This window comes from Pongo abelii, chromosome 16 (genome assembly GCF_028885655.2).
Source record: "Pongo abelii isolate AG06213 chromosome 16, NHGRI_mPonAbe1-v2.0_pri, whole genome shotgun sequence".
Classification (NCBI taxonomy): Eukaryota; Metazoa; Chordata; class Mammalia; order Primates; family Hominidae; genus Pongo; species Pongo abelii.
Window position 1 is genome coordinate 39,865,296 of NC_072001.2, and position 16,915 is coordinate 39,882,210.

At 40.1% G+C, this 16,915-nt stretch overlaps 1 protein-coding gene across 1 annotated transcript in view; it reads right to left on the reverse strand.

Annotated features, from left to right (window-relative positions):
- MEIS2 (Meis homeobox 2) overlaps positions 1-16,915 on the reverse strand; it is a gene marked incomplete at its 5' end in the record, with an annotated part of 207,097 nt that overhangs the window by 127,176 nt on the left and 63,006 nt on the right.

Sequence of the window (16,915 nt, forward strand, 5' to 3'; positions counted from 1 at the left end):
GTGTGGGGAGGAAGAGAGCTGCACATGGTGAAGCGCAGGGCCCAACAGCAGGCCCTGGTCGTAGGTGCTGCCAGGTTCATTCCAACTGCTCACAGTGTGGATTTCAAATATAATCCAAACAGAAGTGACAAAATCCAAAACCACAGGAGCAAACACTGGCTTTCAAGTGCTGTGGGAACAGAGACATTTGTTTAAGTAACCACTGTTTTAAAATTGCATACATAGTAACACCAAAATAAACAGCTTGCGATGCTGTTTATTTTAAGATACACAATAGTAATATAAAGTGTGGCATGCCCCAGATCCGGGGAGCTCCAACATAATTTACAGTTGTAGAGAGCCCTATGAGGACTCAGCTACACGCCAGGACTGTCTACTTCCTGATTAGATAACAGCGAAGGTCAGAAGGCATTGCTTTTTGTGCAGCAAAGAGCCAACAAGCCACCACAAAGACCCTGCTCCTCCTGCTTGCTGTGAATTATGAATCGGGTCCTGTGGAGAGCGGGGTTTGCCAAGTCTCCTCTACAAAGCGTGTATTAATCACAGGTCCTGAGGAGGGGTCAAGAGCACAGTCTGACAAACCGGGAAATGAGTCTCGTCTGCTGACCTCGCTTCCCTCAGTCCTTCCCCTCCCTGATCTAAAAACCAACCGAAGAAGGAAAAGAAAGAGAGGAAAAAATCCTGAAAATACACAAGCTGGTTGGGCGCCGAAGCATATGTAAAACTGAACTCTAAGGAAAAGCAGCTAGATCAAACAAACCTTACACATAATCAAAATAACAACTCAATTTGTGGCTTATTTTAGCCAACCGAATAGTCCTCCCCATGCCTTCTTCGCTCCTCTTTCCTGCCTCCATCCAGGTGCTTTGAGGAAACATTTGAGGGATCTTTATCTCAGGTTCTCTACTCCAAGATAAGATAGTATTTTAGAGAGCTTTATTACTGCCTGGGTCTAGCAAAGACCTGTAATCCTAATGGCATTACTCTTGGCATTCTGGTCTTTTTTTTCTTTTTTTTTTTTAATCCCACCACAACCTAAATTAACTTGCCTCGTTGCCCTCATCCTCACTGGCTGTGTTATGGGGAGAAAAAAAAACCATAAACCTCTGATCTTTTCCAAACACATAATTCCATATCCTTGATTTTTTTTTTAAACTTATGTTTGCCCTAACATATTGTTAACCTAAAAACTCTGCTCTGAACTGAATTAAGTCCTCCCAAATTTTGTGTGTTGAAACCCCAGGCCCCATATGATAACTATTTGGAGATAGGGCTTTTAGGAGGTAATTAAGGTTAAATGAAGTCAGAGGAAATGTTATGCAGGGACAGGGAGAAGGTGGCTGTCTGCAAACCAGGAGAGAGCCCTCACCCAACAATAACCCTGCTGCACCTGGCTCTTGGACTTTCCAGCCTCCAGAACTCTGAGAAAATAAATGTCTGTTGTTTAAGCCACCCAGGCTATGGTATTTTGTTACGGCAGCCCTATGTAACTAATATACTCTTCTACTAAAATTATTCATTTCTCCTCCTTACCAGTACCTCTGGAATTAAGGACAAGAGACTAGACTGTTCTCACTTCCCTTTCTTCCCTTATTCCCTGCTCCCAGCCCCTACCTAAGACTTTCCAGCCACTTTTCTCATGAAGTTCACAGCATTTGCTTTCTTTCCTCTCCACAGCTGTTAAGAGAAGAATGTTGACTTTTAAGCCACTCCCTCTTTCCCCTATGACTTATGTACATGCTAGAAAGTTTTTCTCCATCCCATGGCTTGCCCCTGCTTTTGAAAACTCCAATATGTATGACAAAGTCCTGTCTAATATCTTGCCTCTCTCATTTCCAATGTTATCCATCTCTACTTTATCAGCAGAAAATTCATCAAACAGAGATGTTGCACCTCCAAGATCACAAACCTAAAAATGCTCTTTCTCTGCTTCTCTGTTTCTCTCTCTTATTCTGCACCTGGGCTTGCAACCCCTCAGTGGGTTTCCAGTGTTCCTAGAGTGTTACCACACTTTATTTCTCCCCCTTAGCCAACATGGTTCTTTATTAAAATAAAATTTATTATTCTGTATTATCAGTGCAATACACATTACATAGAAAATTTCTAATATAAAAAGTAAAAATGTCACCTAGATCTCCCTACCCAAGGATAATCATTCATATGTTCTGTGCATATGTCCGTATATATTTTCTCTAATAAAATTAAAATTATATCATAAATACTGCCTTACCCGTTTTACTTTGCCTAGCAAAACACAGATTTCCCCTTATCTCAAAATATTTTTGGAATATAATTTTTAATGGTTACATAGCAGTCCATAACGCTCCATAACATTCCACATCTCCTACATTTGAGAATATAGGTGACTTTCAATTTTTTATTATAATAAATATCTTTATACATAATTTTGCATAATTTTTGTGTACTTTTAGAATTATTTCTTCATGACAAACTCCTAGAAATGGAATTACTAGATCAAAGGATGAGAGCATTTTTAGTTGTTTTCTTTTTTTTAACACATATTACTAGTTTATATTCCAGAAAGACCATGTCAATTTTTATAGTCATTATTAAGTTAGATATTTCCTTCTACCCTGGACAGTGCCAGACATTATAATTTTTTATTCTCGGTTTCTACCAAATAAAAATCTCTTGTTGTTGATTTTTAAATTTATTTGGTCCCAACCTTGGCCTCACAAGTAGCTGGAACTAAAGGTGCACACCAGCACACCCAGGTAATTTATTTAATTTATTTTTATTTTTTTGTAGAGATGGAGTGTCACTATGTTCCCCAGGCTGGTCTTGAAATCCTGAACTCAAGAGATCCTCCCACCTCTGTCTCCCAAAGTGCTGGGATTACAGGCATGAGCCACCACACCAGGCCAATGCTGAACATTTTTTAAATGCTTACTAGTCATTTGTATTTCTGCTTTTGTGAATGGACCTATTCATCTTTTGACTTTTTATTCACTTCATTGTTTTTTCTTTTTCTTTTTTTTTTTTTTTTTGAGATGGAGTCTTGCTCTGTTGCCCAGGTTGGAGTACAGTGGCGCAAGCTCAGCTCACTGCAACCTCTGTCTCCCAGGTTCAAGCAATTCTCCTGCCTCAGCCTCCTGAGTAGCTGGGACTACAGGCGCCTGCCAGCACACTCGGCTAATTTTTGTATTTTTAGCAGAGACGGGGTTTCACCATCTTGGCCAGGCTGGTCTTGAACTCCTGACCTCGTGATACACCGTCCTCGGCCTCCCAAAGTGCTGGGATTACAGGCATGGTCCACCGTGCCCAGCCTGCTTCATTTTTTTTCTTACAGATTTGTACAATGCTTTATTTATTAGGGATACTAATCCTTTGCCTGTTATAGAATGTTACATATTTTTGCTAGTTTAGTGTTTTTCTATATTTTGTATATGGTGTTTTCTTGGCATTCAAAAGCTCTTAATTTTCATATGTATGTAATTTAATCTATCACAATTTTTCTTTATAATTCCTTTGCTTTTACTCTCAAAACATTTCATTAAACGAAGGAAAGAGAAATAGTCACGTCTACTTCAAAAAACTCTTAAATGTATATTTTGATGAAAACTACTGATGATTTTTTTCTCAACTGACTTGAAGTGGTGACTTTAAAATTAGTAAATTTCTTTCTATATTTGGGTTGATTTGTGAATTCTTATTTTGTTCAAATGATCATTGTGCCTATTGTGTTAGCCAGTGCCACGTCATGTAGCTTTATGATACGTTTTAGTAATTCTCAGTGCACAAGCGCCCTCATTTTTCTTTTCCAAAAATATCTTGACTTTTCTTAGTTGTTTTATTATTCACATGAACTGTAGGATTATTTTTCTGTCCCAGGAAAGACTATCTCATTGGAATTTTTACTTACTGGTCTGTCATTTCAAAAACTGCTCTAACATCTTCCCTCTCCTCCCCTTGTTGATCTCACCCTTAGGTTTTTCCTGTTGTCTGCTTTAGTCCCTCTTGCTCTTTGGTGCTGAGACTGCCTGAGAAAGGATGAGATGATGTGGAGAGATTCCATCCAGCCTGGCCCTTTTAGCTCCAAGACTGCACTTCCGTGCCTTCCTAATTCACTCTCCATCACCCTCACCACAGTTCCTAGTCATAAGTGAAGAGAAGCTTTTTCCTGACCTCCCTCAGCTTTCTTGCTATCTTTACAAAATGTGTGTTTCTCTGTACCTTCCCAGGTGTGCTTTGGCCCCCATCTTCACTGGCCTCCTTTTCTCTCTCTCTTTTTTTTTTTTTTTTTTTTTGATGGAGTTTTGTTTTGTCGCCCAGGCTGGAGTGCAGTGTCACTCAGCTCACTGCAACCTCCTATCCCCAGTGTTCAAGCAATTCTCCAGCCTCAGCCTCCCGATTAGCTGGGATTACAGGCACCCGGCTAATCTTTGTATTTTTAGTAGAGATGGGGTTTCACCATGTCGGCCACGTTGGTCTCAAACTCCTGATCTCAAGTGATCCACCCGCCTCGGCCTCCCAAAGTGCTGGGATTACAGGTGTGAGCCACTGCTCCTGTCCTGTCCTTGATCTTTCTACAGAATCCACTTCCTCTACTTTGAAACGCCTTCCCTCTTCACATGATCTGATTATGCTCCTACTGGTCTGATGTCTTTATCTCTGCTCACTACTTTCTTTCTTCACCTCTTCACATATAGTCTTCAAAGAGACTCAAACCCCCTTCTGTCTCTGCACTGTCTCTTATTTTAACCTTTATTCAGTGCCATGGTTTCAAGTATTACCTTACAAGGATTAGCTCCAACTCTCAAACTGTAGTGCCACCATTTCCAGCTTCCACAGAAGTTCATCCACCTGGATATCTGGCTGGTGTGTCTAAACCTAAGGCCTCTATATACCTTTAGAAGCTTTCCTCACTCTTCTCCCATTCAGATTCTGCGCTTTAGTCTAACTGAGCTGTAACATTTGAAATCTCTGTATGTAGAATCAAAGAAAGCCTGATTAAGCATCCAGATTGAAACTGTCTTCAGGGGAAAAAAAAATTCCACTTATCTCTTGCTGCAATGAGACAATTCTGTCTAGTACCGGACTTTGCCTTCCTTGGAATGGGCCCATGAGATCGCCATTTTGAGATGTAAAACCATTCTTCCCCACCAGCTTGACCAAGATGAAAAATGGCATGCTGACGGACCAGTTAATTCTCAGGATGAAGAGTTTAGGAAGAAAGAACAAAGATGCCCAAACCCCCAACCAGCTTGTTCCAAAGCTGTAATAACACAAGTGACAATACGTTTATTGTGAAGTTAGTTTGCAATCTTCCAGTTCTTTCTCTTAAGTTTGAGTGTACAAATTCCAAAAGTTACTTTGACTCATGCTGCCACATATGAATGGTCTGTCAGGTCTTTTGCCTTTCTCTTGCACATGTGCTATGTGTAGGATTTGATCCCCATTCCAGACGTAGGGCAAAAGAGACAAGTGCAATACTTGTTTTTGAAGAGTGTGTCACCCACATCCAAGTTCAGGTTTCATGGAGCTATGACAGAGCAAACTATTTCAATGGACTATATGAAAACATTAATAGACACCAGTTTACACTTGCATAGTATTTTGTCCTTTTCAGAAGGCTATATCTAATCTTAGCTAACCCACAAAACAATGAGGTAAGAAAATGAACACTCAGATAAATTAAATGACTTGCCCAAAATAATCCAGGGAGCAAAAAGCTGTGCTAAGACTAGGACACTGGTCAAGTCTTAATTTGGTCCTAACTCCACTGCTTCTGGTATATATATAACCTTATACATGGTAGAGATTTCTTTCACCGTGCCCTGAAATGTTTGCTTTTATCAACACAAAGAGTTAACAGATTGTCCTCACTATCTAAAGGTAGGAAAGTCACATTTTTTTTAAAATGAAATACAGACATTTCTATTGTCTGCTCCAACCACAGAGGTCTAACCATAGAGTCATGAGAATTTAAGCATACCTCTTTTTATGTAACTGATTATATATACATTTTAAATAAGCATGGGGGTATTTGGAATAGCCATGGACAAAAGGGTACAAGTACATAAGGACCAAAGAGCATGAAATCATTATTCTGTCAAACTTGCTCTGCAAAAAAAAAAAAAAATTAAAAATTTTAGAGGATTTCCAGACTGACAACAAAGGTCATATTAAAAACTAATGCCTTTTCACATGATCATATTTAATTACACTTAAGTGTTTTACTAGAAAACATAAAACCTTCAGGACTAAGCTCTAAGAGGGGTTTTTATCAAAGTGCCATCAGGTAATCCGTGAGATTTTGCTACACAGTTCTAAATTTATGGCTTCCCAGAAACTAACAGAAAAACTGAGCCTATAATTGAGTAATAATGACCCCATGTTCCCATGTTCTCTTACTACTTTAAAAAAAAAATCACTGTGAGGAAGGGTTTAAAACAAGTATAGCAACTCATGAGCTGCCTGCAGGTATCTTGAAACACTGAAATAGAACCTATAACTTTTCACCATGGGGAAAAAAATAAGGTTGCTTTTAAAGAGATTCCCAATGTGTCACCAAATCTACAGGGAATAATCTAGCATTCACCTTTTCTAATGATAAAAAGCCTTTTTCTTTTTAAAAGACTAGTGTAGCACCACCCCAGTACACTTGGGTTGTTTTTTGTCAGCGTATGATGGGATCACACCATGTATTCTGCGTAAGAAAAAAAGCCATTTTCCAATTGTAGTGTGGCCTGAGTCATGGGAATATACTTTTCTAAATTATTATAGAATTGCCAAATATTTCCAAGACAAAATTAATTCTGGAATATTTGTGATTGCAGGAGAATGAAGCAAGAAGTCAAATAAAATCTAGACAGTTATATTATAATGTGATAACAGAGGTGTTTAAATTAACAGCAGCAATGAGATTTGATGCTGGGATTAACAAGAGGAGATCTTCATTATCTGGCTATGTCAGGCAAATCAGATATCAGCAAATTTGGCGGGGGGAGAGTGGTGGCTGGGAGGAAACCAATTAGTGGCCCGTGTTAATTTTCCATAATGCTCAGAATAACTAGATAATAATATTCTCTTCATTTCTTGTCATCGCAGAATCCCACGACAATATCTCTTGAGTTGTAATTTTTTCGTGTGTGGACAATCAAGTCAGATTCAACAAATATTCATGTTATCTATTATAACCAAGAAGTAAAACTATAGTTTAAGAAAAATTATCTGCCATTATATTGTGACTTGACAACTTATCCACTATTAGATAAAAACAACTTAAATTAGTTCTGGCAGATTTGGGACTTGGCAGTTCAGAATATGAATAGCAAATGTAAAAGCATGAAAATGGCATTACTATTATGTTTTAAGAGGATAATACACCTTTAAAGGGTGCCAGTGATTATTCTGCATACTGTAAACAACTGCTGCCAATCAATTTAGAAAGTGGCACACAGCACCTAAATGTAATAAGGCAAATTCCATTCAACCAACCTAATGCTTCCTACCTAAGTCACTATTTCTTAACAGGAGAAATGGGGCTGGATATCATCTTTACACTTCATAATCTGTTCCAAATTGCAAAAACAGACTACAGCATGGAGAAGGCAGGACATTTCCAGGAGTCCTCTGAAATCTGTGCAGTAACACTCTCTAAAATCGAAATTAGTCTTGAACGTTAGGGTCACTTTATGACCCTATCCTGCAGCAAAGCTGAGGGACAGTCAGTATTCTGATAACCCAGTCAACTTACCCTGTAATTCCCAATCACTCCACTTCTCCATGGAATATACTTGCAAACTGTGGTCATGTGGAACGAAGAAATGGAAATTTTCCCTATGATCTGAATGAATATTCAGGGATTTCACTAAATAGCATTTAATGGCACTCTATTCTTGGAGTTTCTAAATAGCTGAATATTCAATATGCACATGCCTTCTATGTTCCTTTATTCAAGGGTCCTCAATTCCCCATTTCCTTGAATTCTTTAACATATTTTTAAACAATTATACTTCGAGTGATATTTTATGAAATTGGGTGCTAAACTTTGAGCTAATCATTATTTTGGTTTCTTTTTGATGGTAATTTAATAAGCCTTTCATTCTTCAATCTTTTCATTCAATTCCTTTTTTTTTTTAAGAGATTTTATTTTTTTAGATCAGTTTTAGGTTCACAGCAAAACTGAGAGGAAGGTACAGAGATTTCCCATAAATCCCTGGCCCCACACATGCAGTTTTAGGTTCACAGCAAAACTGAAAGGAAGGTACAGAGATTTCCCATAAATCTCTGGCCCCATACATGTATAGCCTCCCCATTATCAACACCCCCTACCATAGTAGCACGTTTGTCACAACTGATGAACCTACATTGACACATCATAATCACCCAGAGTCCATAATTTCCATTAGGGTTCACTCTTGGTGTTGTACATTCTATGGGTTTGGACCAATGTATAATGACACGTATCCACCATTATAGTATCATCCAGAGTAGTTTGGTTGCCCTAAAAACTCTGTGTTCTGCCTATCAATTACCTATTTGTAAAATGTATCTGCCAGTTAGTAGCTCATAATCTGGGAGGTAAGTTTCTCAGTCTATCTGAGGTGAACCTCTTTTTAGACAGGATTGTCTGATGTACTTTGAAATGTCTTGACATGTCTTAAAATGTTTTTGCATTGAGGGACTATGCATTTCATTACCCCCATGAAAAGCCATTGCACCACCACTGTACTGGCGACTTTACCACAATGTCACTCAGAACCATGTGAACAAAGGCTGCTGAATCCCAAACACATCAGTCTTTCCATGCAGAAGCCCTCATAATCCAATTCAAAACACCAAATTGGGACTACAAGTAAAAGGTTATGACATAGCAATATGCAATTTTTCCCCCTCAAGAGAGACAAAGTAAATTCAGTTGCAATTTTCTCTCTTCTAGAGGAGCTTCTAGGATCCAACACGACATTAAATTTTTGGCCTGTCTCTTTAATTTGAGAAATTGTAAAAACGACAACAGATGGCACACAGAATTGACTTATGTCCTCTATTCTTTACTGAAGAAGGGAGTGAAGAGAAACTTTGATAAAGGCAGAAGCTACAGTATGCAGGTCACTATTAAAATTATCTGGTGGCTCTTTGGACAGCTAGCATCAGAACACTCAAGCTTTCATTTTTAGACATTCTTTAAAACTAACCAATACTGTTGCAGGTTGCCACTGGTGATCACAGCCCCAACACTCAGCACCCTCCCATCCCAATAAGGACATGATGGATGTGCCATTAGCTGTGAACCTCAGCAACCTCTGAAATTACCCTTCTGCCCACCCCTATCTCCCATCCCCACCCCTCAAAATCATTATGAAATAGGAAGAACACTCAAGCTTACAGTTAATTGGAAACATTGCAAAAGAAGAGGAATGCTTAGGACAGCATGTCCACGGGAAAATAAATCACCCAGCATTGTTATTTAATGCATTGTGACATCATTTCCTGAAATTAAACAGAGATGACACCAGTTCAGACGATCTCTAGTATAAGATTCCATTCAAATAATTCACAGATGTTTTCTCCTGGCAAGCAGGAAAACAATGCAAAGGCTAAGGCTAGGGGCGGCCCCGCTATGCTGCATGTTTGTGGGAAGCTCTCTCTGCTGGTGCTTTCAGCTGTGTGTTGTGCATGTGCATTTCCACATAAGTATTTCTTAGGAGCCTCACTTGTATGCATGTGAACATTTGCAGCTCTGAATATGAGAAAGACCATCTCTTACTGTATAACCAAGGTCAACATTTCCTATTTGGTATTAATTTGGCTCATAGCTATTTGCATTACGTAGACCAGTCTCAGAATCACGAAGGGCCTAGTTCCAAGCAGAAATAACTAATGTCCATGAAATACTGATTCAATTAACCATTCAAGATCCTTAAAAGATGTCTAATGATAGAAATTATCACAGTGTCTCCAGGGATACATTTGTGGAAATGGACAAGTGGAGAAATTGGGGGTGGAGGATGAAAGAGGTGGGTAGCACTATGTCTCTAACCCTTGGTGATTACATAAGCTCTGAGCGGCTGCAAGCAGCTGGAAAGCCAAGCACACAACCAGAAGACCAGAAGACCTAACATCTGTGCAGCACATTACAGTTTACAAATTGACTACATCATTTGAACCACACAGCAACCCAATCAGCTAAATAGAGCAGATAACTTTCATTTTGATGGTAAGAAATATGTTCAGAGAGGTTGAATAATATCACAGAGTTCACACCTAATGCTTCTAAGTTCACAGCTGGTGATCCCTTTTTTAAAAACCATTATCATGGCCAAGTGCTGTGGCTCACACCTATAATCCCAGCACTTTGGGAGGCTGAGGTGGGAAGATCAGTTGAGGCCACGAGTTCGAGACCAGCCTGGGCAACATAGTGAGATGCCATCTCTACAATCAATGAGTCAATCAATAAAAAATAATAAAAACCATAACATGCTATCTTGCAGACAGCCTAGACTTTCACACTCTAAGGAAGATAGCAACTCTATATTCTGTTCATATCCTGGAAGACAAATGGTGAAAGAGAACATTCTCTCCCAAAAGTAGCTCCATTGGAGACATTCTGAACTACTCCATAGCCCATTTCTTCTCCACCTTCCACCCCATCCCTGAAGTCTCACTGGGATGCTCTGGCTTTCATGACACCAGGACTCTCTAATGCTATCACCTAGCTTCAACAAGCAGCCACCAAATGTTAATATGGATTTCGGAAGGCAGAATGTAGACCATGTTCTCTCCTACTGAGGGGTATTTCCATTTTTTTTTTCTTTTTTTCAGGCTGGAGTGCAGTGGCACAGTCTCCACTCACTGCAACCTCTACCTCCCGGGCTCAAGCAATTCTTGTGCCTCAGCCTCCCCAGTAGCTGGGACTATAGATGTGTGCCAACACACCTGGCTAATTTTTGTATTTTTAGTAGAGATGAGGTTTCACCATGTTGCCCAGGCTGGTCTTGAACTCCTAGCCTCAAGCAATCCACCCCTCTTGGCCTCCCAAAGTGCTAGGATTACAGGCGTGAGCCATCACCCCCAGCCTGGATATTACTATTATTATTATTTTTTCTTTGAGACAGGGTCTCACTTTGTCACCCAGCCTGGAGTGCAGTGCCGTGATCATGGCTCCATGCAGCCTTTAACTCCTGGGCTCAAGTGATCCTATCAACTCATACTGCCAAGCAGCCAGGACCACAGGCATGCACCACCATGCCCAGTCAATTAAAAAAAAATTATAGAGATGGGGTCTTGCTATGTTGCCCAGGCTGGTCTCAAACTCCTGAGCTTCAGGCATTCCTCCCCCCTCGGCCTCCCAAAGTGTTGGGGTTAAAGGCATAAGCCGCTGCACCGGCCATATTTGGGATTTGTCTGGCAAAACCCGGTCTCTCCATCTCTACAATCCCAGGAACAAATGTGGTAACTTTGGATGACCAGGTCCATTGGTCAAAGCCTTCTGCTAGCCATTTAACTGGATTAAAATAATAATTATAGTTACTTTATATATGTACTTATTATAAGAATCAGGCACAAGGCTGAGTACTTTACATTATTTCACTTAATCCTTAAAATAACCTTACCAGGTGGAACTAGAATTATTCTTCTTCTACAGATATGAAAAATGAGGCTCAGAGAGGGTAATGGCTCAAGATCAAAAATCTACTGTGTTGCAGATTCCAGGCCCTGTGCTCTTAACCTCGACATTGGACTGCCTCATTTAAGAAAGAAGTCATCTGGATCTGCACAAGATAAAGAGAACCAGTCAAAGGGCAAAATAGTCTAAGTCTGTCTGTTTCTGTTTCTTTCTCCTTCCCTCCCTCTCTCCTCCCTTGCATATGTGTGTGTGTGTGTGTGTGTGTGTGTGTGTGTGTGTGTACAATAACAAATTTAAGATGACTAAGTTTACGGTCATATGGTCTTGATGAACTTGGTGGAGAGACAGGTTTCTCTAACATAACATGGAACTGAATATACTTATAACTTGGGTGCACTGTCTCTGTAGGATGATATCCTTTATAGCACATTTTTATTACCAAACCCAGGCCTTTACAAAATCCCATAAGACAGATTCTAATAGGCAAGTAGTAAAATGAGTAAACACCTGAGAGGTGGGCTTCACCCCTCTCCCCAACCCCCAGAGATATGAAGAGGGAACAAAGCATTTTGCCATGAACTAAAGGCAGAGGTTTTAGAATCTGTAGTTTCAAGGCGGCAGCATATATAATATTATATCACCCTGTGTGTGTGTGTGTGTGTGTGTGTGGCTGGGTTTCATTCCATTGCTTAGGCTGGAGAACAGTGATTCCATCCTAGCTCACTGCAGCCTCAAACTCCTGGGCGCAAATGATCTTCCCACCTTGGCCTACTGAGTAGCGGGGACCACAGGCGTGTGTGCACCACACCCGGGTAAATTTTTATTCTTTTGTAGAGATGGGATCTCATTATGTTGCCCAGGCTGGTGTCAAACTCCTAGCCCCAAGCGATCCTCCCCCCTTGGCTTATATCACTTTTAAAAGTAAAATTTGCTTCTGATTCCGTAACACACATCTTTGAAAGAAGTCCCACATCTCCTAAGTGTGAGCTTTATCCCTATGTTTTCAAATAAGAAGACCTTCAGCCAGAAACTGGTATGAGCAAGTAGTGTCTTTGTGTATGAGCACTTCCTGTTTCTAGTCCATGATCAAATATATTATTTGCAGCACAACTGGAGGAGCTCTTGAAGGTGGCAAGTGGAGGTGCCCGAGGGCCTAATTGAGCACACTAAGGGCTTCTTGGCGTGGAGGAGTTTTTTCATGGTTATGAATAAACCGTCAGCCTGGGTATTATTGCTTGCTGTTTCTTTCTTTATCTTTGAAGTCAAATAAAAACAGTTGTAATGGCAGGCTTACTTTTATGATATCATAGTCTCCATGTGCTAGCAAAAGGAATGTACTTCTCTAGGATTTCCCTAACTTTTTGTCTGTTTGTTTGTTTGTTTTGCCATTGGGTACTTTCCAGCAAAGGCACACACATTTCCAAGAGATTCTTTCTTCAATCTTCACTGGATTTCTTAGCTTGAGAAGTTAGGCAGAGCCATCAACCAACAGAAGAGGGTAATGGTATACACAAAGTTTTTGCTAGTTGAATTTCTAAAAATATATAGATAGATTTATTTTGTTAAAATTATTGTGAATTTTTTTAGAGGGGATATTTCTAAGGGGCATTTTGAAAATAGGGTAGTTCAAAACTAAAAATTTGAGGCTAATTATTAATATTTAGCCCCAGATTAAGCAAATTCAGAATGCTGAATTCTGACTATGGAAACTGTTTATCAAATCACTTGATTTTTTAAATGCCACTTTGGACTTTGTTTAAATATTTTCCTCAGCATAATCAATTAGTGCAAGTTTGTTACCTTTCCCCCTGAAGTTGGTGGTGCAAAGGAATTTGAGAGATTGTTTTAACTGTTACATTTGGAGTGGAACTTGTTCTTCCAAGAAAACTGAGGGTGAATGATTTTTGTCATATTGAGACTAAGACTTAACAATTGCTACAGTTGGCCTTTGTTGAGGTAGGTTTTTTTCCACCTCTGGGCCTTTTGAGGTATTCAGAATAGGTGACAATAGCTTGCAGTTGAGAACATATGTAGAGAGACCCCTGTGGCTTATTGGAAAAAGTTGCTCCACGCTGGTTGGGTGTTTGGAAAAAAAAAATACAACCAGAGTTCTTTTATGTTCTCCTAGTTAATGAATGCATGAATGTCAAAATGGGCCAATGGCCCATTCAGGGGGCAAAGCCTTGGCAGCCCCCTTCTTTAAGAACACATCCTGAGATGCAAAATACACTTGCTTAACAAATTAAAATAATGAGATAATTCAATTAGCTTCTTTTTTCAAAAAGAAAGAAAAAAGGGTACATCAGGGATTATTGTAATACAAGAACAGGTCACACTGCACAAAAGGGAACAAACCAGTTTGAAATAATGTTAAAGAGACTAATAATGGAGAAATGCATATTGAATCACGCACTTGTAAAGAAATTTACATGAAATAATAATTTAGACTGCATCTACTTTCAGTGAGCTAGAGCCAACATTTCACTTTGAAAGTCGAAATTAATTAAATGACAGAAAAATATAGTGGGGCATCTCTAGTTCCAAGGACTTCCTCATGCCTGTTAGTGCATGTAAGAAAAGAAATCTAAATTAACATGTCGCTAGTTAGGGGTCTCTATTCTTGGTTTCTGAGCTCAGAATTACAGCTGAGTAAATCTTTCAGCTCATTAAAGGTTGGAAAGTAAAAGTTTTACGGGACCATCCTCATTTAAGTTACTGAACCTCTTCTCTGCAGTGGGGTGAAGTGTGGATGAAGAAGGAAAACATTTTCAAAGAGCAAGCAGAGGAGGATTTCCTAAAGCTACAAGGGAGGTGCAGAAAAGGCAGGGGAGTGGCACAGAGAGAAAGATGGGAGACAAAGCCTGTGGGAGAAAGTAATGAAAGGGGCATGTTGTGAAGAAGGTCAGGAGAGAAATAAAGCACTTAGTGAAAAGCAAAAGCAAAGAGAAAGGGGGAAAGAGAGGAAAGAATGACCCATGAGGCTGGGACCGGGCATTGCTCTGACTAAATGTCCTTGAGCAGAACCAAAACCGAGGAGCATGGGAAAGGAGCTTATCCATCCTGCAACGTGTCCCTCTCATTTGTAAAACGGGGAAACAGAAGGTCCAGGGAACTTAACGGACTTAACTGGGGTTCAGCCAGTACAGAGGATCACAGAGCATGAATGCAGACTTCCCAACTCCCCCAGCTTAGGCTATTTGAGTCCTCTCTCCCAACCTGAAGGACAGGCAGTCATTAAAGATTTGAGTTGGACAGAGAATTCTGCACAAAGCCTTGCATACATTCAACTAGATGAAAGCATTCTTGAGGTGAGTACAAGCTCTTACTGTTAGTTCGTAGCACAGCAGAGGTACAACAAGTGCCCAGAAATCACCAGCCACCCACAACTCTCAGTCTGTGGCCATGGTGCATGCTGGGTACCACCCTGGGCAGGGAGGTGGGAGATAAGGTATCAAGGGCTCCTGACACTCCCATGTGAGATTCAACTCACAAGATACAGGTGGTAAGGCTTTCTATATTTGGTAATACGGAGCTTTCAAAACAAGAAAAGAAAACAGCATTTGGCTTCTCCGTATTACTCCCTTGTGACTCTGAGCGTATTGATGGTGGAGACTGTGAGATTTCTATGCGACTGTTAAAGGTGATCGTCATTTTGGCAAAGTCATTGTAATGTGGAAAAATCACAGAGTTGGGGACTTGGGAGGCTCGGGCCCTTGTCTCAGCTTGACCTTCAGCTAGTAACTTCCCTTTCTGGGTCTCTGTTTCCTCATCTATAAACAGAGCAGCTGCATTCTCTAAGGTTCTACAGTTCTCTGACATTGGTTTTGATGACAGAGAGGTTGAAAACACACGTAGCTGTTTGCTTGGAAAGCAGCTGTTGAAGTGTTTATTTTCGACCAAGAAACACCAAGCATGGAGGAGGACAGAGGGAGGGAACCAAACAGGTGAGCTGGTCAGGAGAAGGCAGTTGGCCTGTCATCCGCAGCTACACTGCCTTTCTTAGTTGCTACTCTAACCAAACAAACCTTCATTTAAAAATGAGAAACCCCTCCCCTCACACTCACTCGACTTCCAAATTAAAAACATTTTACAGGTTAGTAAATCTCCAGCTGAGGTGATGTAGCAAAGAACAGCTGTGAAGTAATTTTGATAATGATGAGAATAATAACCACATGGCAAGGTTCAGGGCTTTGCTGTTGCAGCTTCAGTGCTCCTGAATAGATAAAAGTGATTAAATACTCCTGATTATCCCTGACCAATATGTAATGGATTTACAGCCCTTTCAATTAGTCAGTATTTGCTTAGGACTCATTATTTTGTCTTTGGTTAAGTAATCAGCCCAGAGACCGCATGTTCTGTCTAATTCCTCTGAGCCGAGTCAGTACAGGGCCCTGACCTTTGAAATGGCCATAGCTGCAAGGCAAGAATAACCACTACCACGGCTGCCTCACTGGTTCTCCCAGCTAATCCTGACACCACAGGCCAGATCGATACACCTTAGTTTGCTACTAATGTCCTTACATCAAAATGGCCGATTTAGGAATGTGAATCTATCACTTTTCCCTCCCCACCGCCGCTCCACCCCTTGCCCTTTGTAGCTCTGCAAGAAGAGCAGATCAGCAGCCACCACCATAAATAAAAGTGGAACCTTGTCCTGGACCCATGACACTGTAACTAATGTCATTCAGCATGGCAACACACAAGTTGGATAATCAAAGAAGACCTTCAGCTTTCAATGTGCTACTCTATTTTTAAGTATTAGCCTAAATAGAATGGCCTGAAAACAATATTATAGCAAGAAGCATCCTCTGAAATTTTTACTGGTTTCCCAGAATTTCCGAATGAACAGTAAAATATAAGCATGCCTAGTTTCTCTGTAAAAATATATTGTATTTTTTTTGTCATAAGAGTCTTAGAGTCAACAGTATGTATCCACACGTACAAGGATTGCAAACAGGAAGATAAAGATAAATTGTTACTTTTAAAATGTCGCACATAGTAAAACCGTTTCCAGAAGTGAACATGGTTAGCTTTTAAGATAATGGACTTGAGCAGCTAAAAAAAGAATCTTTAATGTCCACCTTGCAAACAAAGGCATTACAGCACCTATAACCCTTCTGAATTTGTCATATAAATACATGACATATTTGTAAACTGCTTCAGCAATTAAAGCTGCACCTGATACTGTGAGATTGGACGTGCATGTGGCAAGGTGCTTTTTTTTGTTTTGTTTTGTTTTTGCCTCCTAGAGGAGACGGCTTTCGTTAACAGTGTAATCAGCAATGTTTATGGATTTGTGAGCTCCTTACAGCCATTTCCCTT